This window comes from Aotus nancymaae, unplaced genomic scaffold (genome assembly GCF_030222135.1).
Source record: "Aotus nancymaae isolate 86718 unplaced genomic scaffold, 86718_ANA_hifiasm-v0.15.2.pri h1tg000007l, whole genome shotgun sequence".
Lineage (NCBI taxonomy): Eukaryota > Metazoa > Chordata > Mammalia > Primates > Aotidae > Aotus > Aotus nancymaae.
This window is the reverse complement of record NW_026988418.1, coordinates 13,412,001-13,418,601: the sequence shown is the minus strand read 5'-3', so window position 1 is coordinate 13,418,601 and position 6,601 is coordinate 13,412,001. Positions and strand designations below refer to the sequence as shown.

The 6,601-nt window shown below is 37.1% G+C and overlaps 1 protein-coding gene across 12 annotated transcripts in view; it reads right to left on the bottom strand.

The window, feature by feature from the left end:
- ELAVL4 (ELAV like RNA binding protein 4) overlaps nucleotides 1-6,601 on the bottom strand; it is a 99,422-nt gene that overhangs the window by 83,349 nt on the left and 9,472 nt on the right. The window contains exon 1 of one of the 12 annotated variants that reach the window (XM_012434849.3): nucleotides 2,578-2,597. The exons of 10 other annotated variants lie outside the window; for them this stretch is intronic. The gene's annotated coding sequence lies outside the window, so the exon portion shown is untranslated. Of the gene's footprint in view, nucleotides 1-2,281; nucleotides 2,303-2,577; nucleotides 2,598-6,601 lie in introns of those variants that run through there. One more of the 12 variants, XM_012434848.3, reaches the window with a different exon arrangement.

The window sequence follows — 6,601 nt, the reverse complement described above, 5'->3', positions numbered from 1 at the left end:
GTAAGACGCTAGAGATCTTGCAATGCATAGTTCTTAAAATATTGACTGTTATTTTTCCTTTGGATAATACAGAGCTCACAATTATCTAGACCAGTATTTCTCCAACTTTTCTGACCATGACCCAACAAAGTAAAACAAAAACGTAAGGAACATATTGAACACCATACTGAACACCACAGCTTCATATCACAACTCAGAACATAGGCAACTGAAACAGACTCATAAAATAATACTTAACCTTAATAAGTACCATCCACTGATATTTTCTTTTCTATTTTATTCAATCCTATCATTCCATTGTTTTAATTTTTAATGCTGGTCAAGACCCAGTAAAATATCTATAGGTAAAACTGGAACCTAGTAACTTACTAATATTGTTATCCTGTCCAATAGAGTGTATCAAGGATACAATTCAACTGATCCTCCCATTAAGCCATGAAGTTGTATTCATTCTGTTTCACATATCAAGAGGCTGAAAGTCAGAAAGGTTAGGTTAGTTGGGTTTAATAGGCTCCCATAAGTTGATGACAGATCCAAGATCCATAAGTCTAATTCTGTAGTCCAGGCTCTTTAAAAATCAAAAATAAAAACAAAACCCCAACAAAACCCATATTATGACAACTCAATTTAATAAACATTTTTTTGAGTACTTACTATGTACTAGACATTGAAATAAGAGAGCATTTGACATGATCTCTGCCTTCCAGGGCTAACAGATGACGAGGCAAGACAAGCATGCCCTGGTACATGTACTTGCAAGTTTGAAGTGGTACATTTTTATATTGGAGAAACTAAGCGTATTTCCCACTCACCACCATCTTCTCTCTGGCCACACATTATTCCACAAAATGAGTACTGGGTACCTGTTGGTGAGAGAACGCAGTGTACTCCACTAATGGCACATTTCTTTACAATCTGAAATAAAGTCGATATTTTTCCTCCTGCTTTCTGCCACTGTAACCCTAAAAGCAGTCCTCGATGTGACTTCACCAATGAGCATCATCATCATAACATCACATTATGACCAGAAGAGTGCTCTAATGCCAATTCCCCTAACCAATATCTAATTTAGAAATATCTTTAGGGTGACTTCAGCTTCTGAGAAATAATGACTTAATAAAGACAGGTCTTGACCCTGAAAAAGAATAAAGAAAGGACAGTCCTCTGACCTAAGACATTCCATAGCTACTACTTCAAAGTCAAAACACCTGAACCTTCCTAAATCATAGCTTTTACCTGTCTCTTTCTAGCTTTTTCTTTACACAATGTATGCTGCATTCACACCAGATTGCTTAGTTTCTTAAGTAGGCCTTGTAAGTTCCCATCTCTATGGGAACTTTATCTCTTCTTATTTATACAAAGGCATATCACTTTATAAAGTTTACTCGTATGATTCCCTCCACGTGGAATTCCCCTTCTATTTTTTCCATCTATCCAGCTTCCCTGGCTCCACTGAAATGGTATTTCCTCGACGAAGCGCGTCTCCTTCCCCCAACAAGAACTAATGTCTCCCTCTTCTGTACATTGTACCTCCTCTGCAGAGACACTGTCCAATCATTTTGCCTATCACTGTCCTTGCTTACTATAATATGTTTTAAATACTATGATGTTCCAGGAAACATCTAGAATATGGTTTATGTGCAACAGACATGCAATATATATATTTGTTGATTCTCCAATGAAAAATTTGATATAGAAAAGAAATTACCTTATTTTCCCCCAAGAAAAGTAAACTTTGGCGTGCTGCACATATTTCCAAATACTCTGGAGCAAGGACTTCTGATATTGCTAAACATGCAAGCTTAGTCAAATGTTTAAGCTTTATTTTCTATAAAAAGGAGTTAAGAGTACCTGCCCTAATCACATTAAAGAGATCAAACTGGTATCATTGGGCAAAAATTATACAATGCTGAATGAATATGAGAGATGATCTCTACAGTCACAGATCTGTTACAAGCAGAACTATGCTGAGAACAGCTGAAGTTCTAGAATGCAAACTTGTTCTTCTGTTCTTGAGAAATGGGCGTGGGATAGTTTAGGAAGAATACTGTTAAGATTACACTAACTGCAAGACCATGTCTCCAAAATTCAAGGACTGGAGACCTGTTTAAGTGTTCTTAGTAGGCTGGGCGCAGACTCTCACACCTGTAATTAATCCCTGAACTTTGGGAGGCCGAGGTGGGCAGATCATGATTTCAAGAGATCGAGACCATGCTGACCAACATGGTGAAACCCTGACTCTACTAAAAATAAAAAATTAGCTGGGTGTGGTGGCACGCACCTGTAGTCCCAGCTACTCGGGAGGCTGAGGCAGGAGAATTGCTTGAACCCGGGAGCAGAGGTTGCAGTGAGCTGAGATTGTGCCACTGTACTCCAGCCTGGCAACAGAGTGAGACTCTGTCTCAAAAAAAAAAAAAAAAAAAAAAAAAATTCTTACTAAAGCAGTTTTAAGCTCCAAGTCTTTTTTTCTTCTCATGAAAAACTTTAGCCAGAAATGTACAAAAAAGAAAGAACTGAGATTCAAGTATTGACCTAAATATGGATGAATTTTTAACTTTTAAATAAACAAACACCTACCTAGCAAGAAGGTCCTAGGAATATCCAACGTTCTCATTTGCCTGCTCAAATCGCTAAATCATCTTTTTTTCGTCCTTCATTAATAGGCATGAGATTTTCCAAGGCTAAAATATAGAGGAGCATCTTCTATACCATCTTTTCTCCAAAATCAAGTCCCTCCCCACTTTTTACAGATATATTTCTGCCCATACAAACACAGTCTAAAAACCAACCAAATTCTTCCAGAGAGCTTGCACACTACATACAATATGTATAGACACACACCTGCAAAATCCTCCAAAGATTCTTGGTGAAGACTTAAAATAGATTCTTATGGAAAAAGAAAAATTTTATTGTCTACCTGTTTCACAACAAAGGATCTTTTTTTTTCTTTCTTTCTTTTCTTTTTCTTTTTTTTAACATAGTACCTGTAAAATGGTGTTTGGCATATCAGATCAACTTATAACACCTTCCCCTAGTTTTAAGGATTAAATTGAAGAAAAAAAAATGATTACCCTTTTCATCCTTCCTGTGAGCACATGGAGTAGAATTCAAAATCAGTGTTTCAAGATCGTGTTTTCAATTTAAGTCTTGAATCCCCTCAGGAACAATTTGTATTATTTCTCTATAACGGCAACAGGTCACAGCAACAGGTCCCCATTTAGAACACTTGTGAATTTATTTATGGTGCCTATTTATTTATTTCCCCCTTTAGAGTCTTGGAAAAAAGGTACAAAATTAGGTTTAACCTAATACTGACACCACCCATTACCCCTTCCCAAGTGTGTGTAATCAACTACGTCAAGGCCTATGTGGTAGTTTTCCTCTTTTCTCTTATTTTTCTTTTTCCTTCAAATGGGAGGGTAATGAATTGAGGATCAGCATTCTGCTCACATCCTGCACATCTCTTCAGTCAATCTGATCACTTCTAGTGGTGTTCACACTGCCAAAGCCATCCATCATCCTGCCTTGCCAAGCAGAAGGAAAACTGATGGCAAGTTAGAAAAATCTCATTAAGCCACTCTGTGCCTCAACCTCTTCACCATTCCATGAGAAACAGAACTTCAAAGTTCAGCCTATTGGGAAAACAAGGAGAAAGGAGAAAAAAAGCTGATGTAGTGAAGAGGAAAAAAAAAAAGATCCAAAGTAAGTTGGTTTCTGGGAAAAAGTCAAATAATTTGTAAGTTACAATATCTAGACGGCAAAGATGGGACCACATCAATTAAACTCGGCCTATTTTTATTTTCTTTCTGGCTGACTTCTAACTTTCCTAACAGGCTCTTTCATGAAATTAAAAGACAGCACTGGTTAAAATTAATTTTATCTTCATCTTTTTTCTCTTTTGACAACTAAATCCCAAGTGAATTCTAATTCCAAAAGAGATCATGGATATAGCTTGCAAAATCCTAGGAGGATGCAGAAAACTTAATAAAGCTATGCAATTCCGAGGAAGAACTGAGGTCTTGATATAGAAACAAACAAACAACAACAAAAAAACCTGTTTGCCACCCCCCTTGCATGCTGGGGACAGTATGGAGACTGTGAGGGTAGCATGCAATGTCACTGCCCAGGACATCTGGCATGGGCAGATGGGTCTCTTTCTGGAGAAGGGCTTTTGCCAAGGGACAGAAAGACTGACAGACTGAAAGAGACTTAACATCCTCAAAGCACCCTCAATTTTCAAGTCCTATGTATGACTGGTATCTTCAAATGCTATTTCTCATCTGATTCTCACAGAAACTCTGTGAGTTAAATATCATCATCACCATCATAAAGATGAGGAATTGTGGGCATCTGTGATTGCCCAGTTAGTAACTGATTAGGATTCTAACTCAAGTTCACCTGACCCTGAAGTCCTTTGCTTTTGCCAGCTTCTTAAGACAAAGAACAATCTTTTTAGAGACTTGCCCATACAGGCACACCATTGATGTTCCTCAGAGGCCAGAGGCAGACTCATGGTTCTCTGGTCTCTGAGATAGTCTTGCCAACAAAGGCATGATGATAGTGGTATCCAGTAAAAAAGAAAATCTAATTTTCCTACATGTATACAGGTCAAAACAATATGTTTTTAGCCCCATCTGAATACAAGCCCTCTGGGTCCTAATCACAATAACCAGGTTGCTTTTAAGATTGGAAACTTTTCTGCTGCAGAGGCGATTAAAATATAATCAAGCTAGAAAGTTATCCTCCCCCAAAGCCACCTAAAACAGAGCAACTCCAAAATAAAACCAATTTACATATTTTAGCCCAAATTAAAAAGTATAAGCTAAGGATTTCCTTTTAATATCTTGAATAATAAGTGCACATTTATGTGAAGCTTCCTTTGGGGAATGGTTACTATGAGGACGACTTTCCCAATATTATTAATAAATATGACTTTTGTTTTGGTGTTACAGTAAGAATCTGGACTTGTGGGAATTGTACTATCTGTACCCAGTGCATCAACAGAGACAATTAATGTTGAAGACATGTTTAATATTCAGAATTTTGGATGTGTGGTTGGCTGCATTACAAAAAGTAACATAAGAAAAGCTGAGTCAAATCTGGACAAAATCACAAATTTCAGGGACTTGGTCGTTTACTACAGTTTAAGTGAGCACTTTCCTAATAAAAGTTTCATTAGTAAAGATGGCAAGTTCTCAGCCTTTCCACCACAGACTTTTAAATAGCACTTAGAACTCAAGTTTATCATTAGAGCAGTATTTACTGCTGCTGCATCTTCAAAGGGGGCACTTGAAAAAAAAAGTTCAACTCAGCCTGTTATTTTTCATGTACAAATTAGAAAGCAAACCTTTAAAGGGTTTAGACTGGCAGCTTAGGAAAACACAGAGTACTTGAGAAGCCACTATTGGCACATCCCACGGCACACCGGGGGTCACAGCTGTCTACAACACATGCCACCCCCCCACTACAGTATTTAGATGTGTATGACAAAGTAACTGATTTCTGCTCCACTAGCAAACTTCCACTTTGGCATGCCAAAAGGGTCACTATCTGTTCAGATGCTCCTGGGTGGTAACGAGGAAAAGGAATTCAAAAAGCGGTTTATATCAGAAGCAAGGAGGCAAGACATTTGTGTTTCTGTAAAATTGACCGGTTCCAGCCAAGCTTCATGGGCAGCTGACTGAAAGACAAGTTCCTTGCAATTGTCCAAACTTCTATATTTCTTCCTGAGGCTGAAGATCTGGATACATGGAATCTTATAGACTAAAATGTCCAAAAGAGCTCTTATTTCTATCTTTTGGAGTCATGCCTAGACACTTACAAATACAGAAGGAAAGACATTTATGTACTTGAATGTTCCAGCAGACCTTTTCTTATTATTTGACACAAACCTCATTGTGCCACGTTAAAAATCCCTCACCATAACTTTATCTCCAATCACAGGGACTTATCTATCCTCTAATTAACTAATTAACCATTGCCAAAAGAAAAAGAAATGGTGACCTTGGATTCCATGTTCCAAAGAAATACACATAGTAAGTCCTAACAAATACATCTTCATCCAACAAGGAATGACAGCCAGCCTCTACTATGAATACTGTTGGCAAAACAACTTCAAGGGGTAATTGTTATGAGAGAGTAGACAGGAATAAAGGATAACTCAGGCAGCAAATCACACTGCCACGTATGCACCTATGCAACAATCTTGCATGTTCTTCACATGTACCCCAAAACCTAAAATACGATAAAAAATAATAATAATAATAAAATAAATAAATAAAGGATAACTCATAGAAGCAGAAGATTCAACACCACGAAGTGCAGAGGAAACCTCTGTGCTATGTTTTTTTTTTTTTCCAGAATTCACCATCTTCTCTGCTTCTCCATATCCTGAAAAAAGAACTAAACTTTCTATAGAAAAAAATATTTATGAAGTGTATTGTATAGTCTAAAATGAGTAATTCAAAACTTAAGCTAAAGTTTAAATGTTATTTTTCAAATGAAGAGTTCAGGGAAGTTATTTTCAGGATAAATCTATGACATATATTTTTTTAATTAAAAAAACTCATATATGCTAGTTTTGCACTTACTTTTGGGGTTA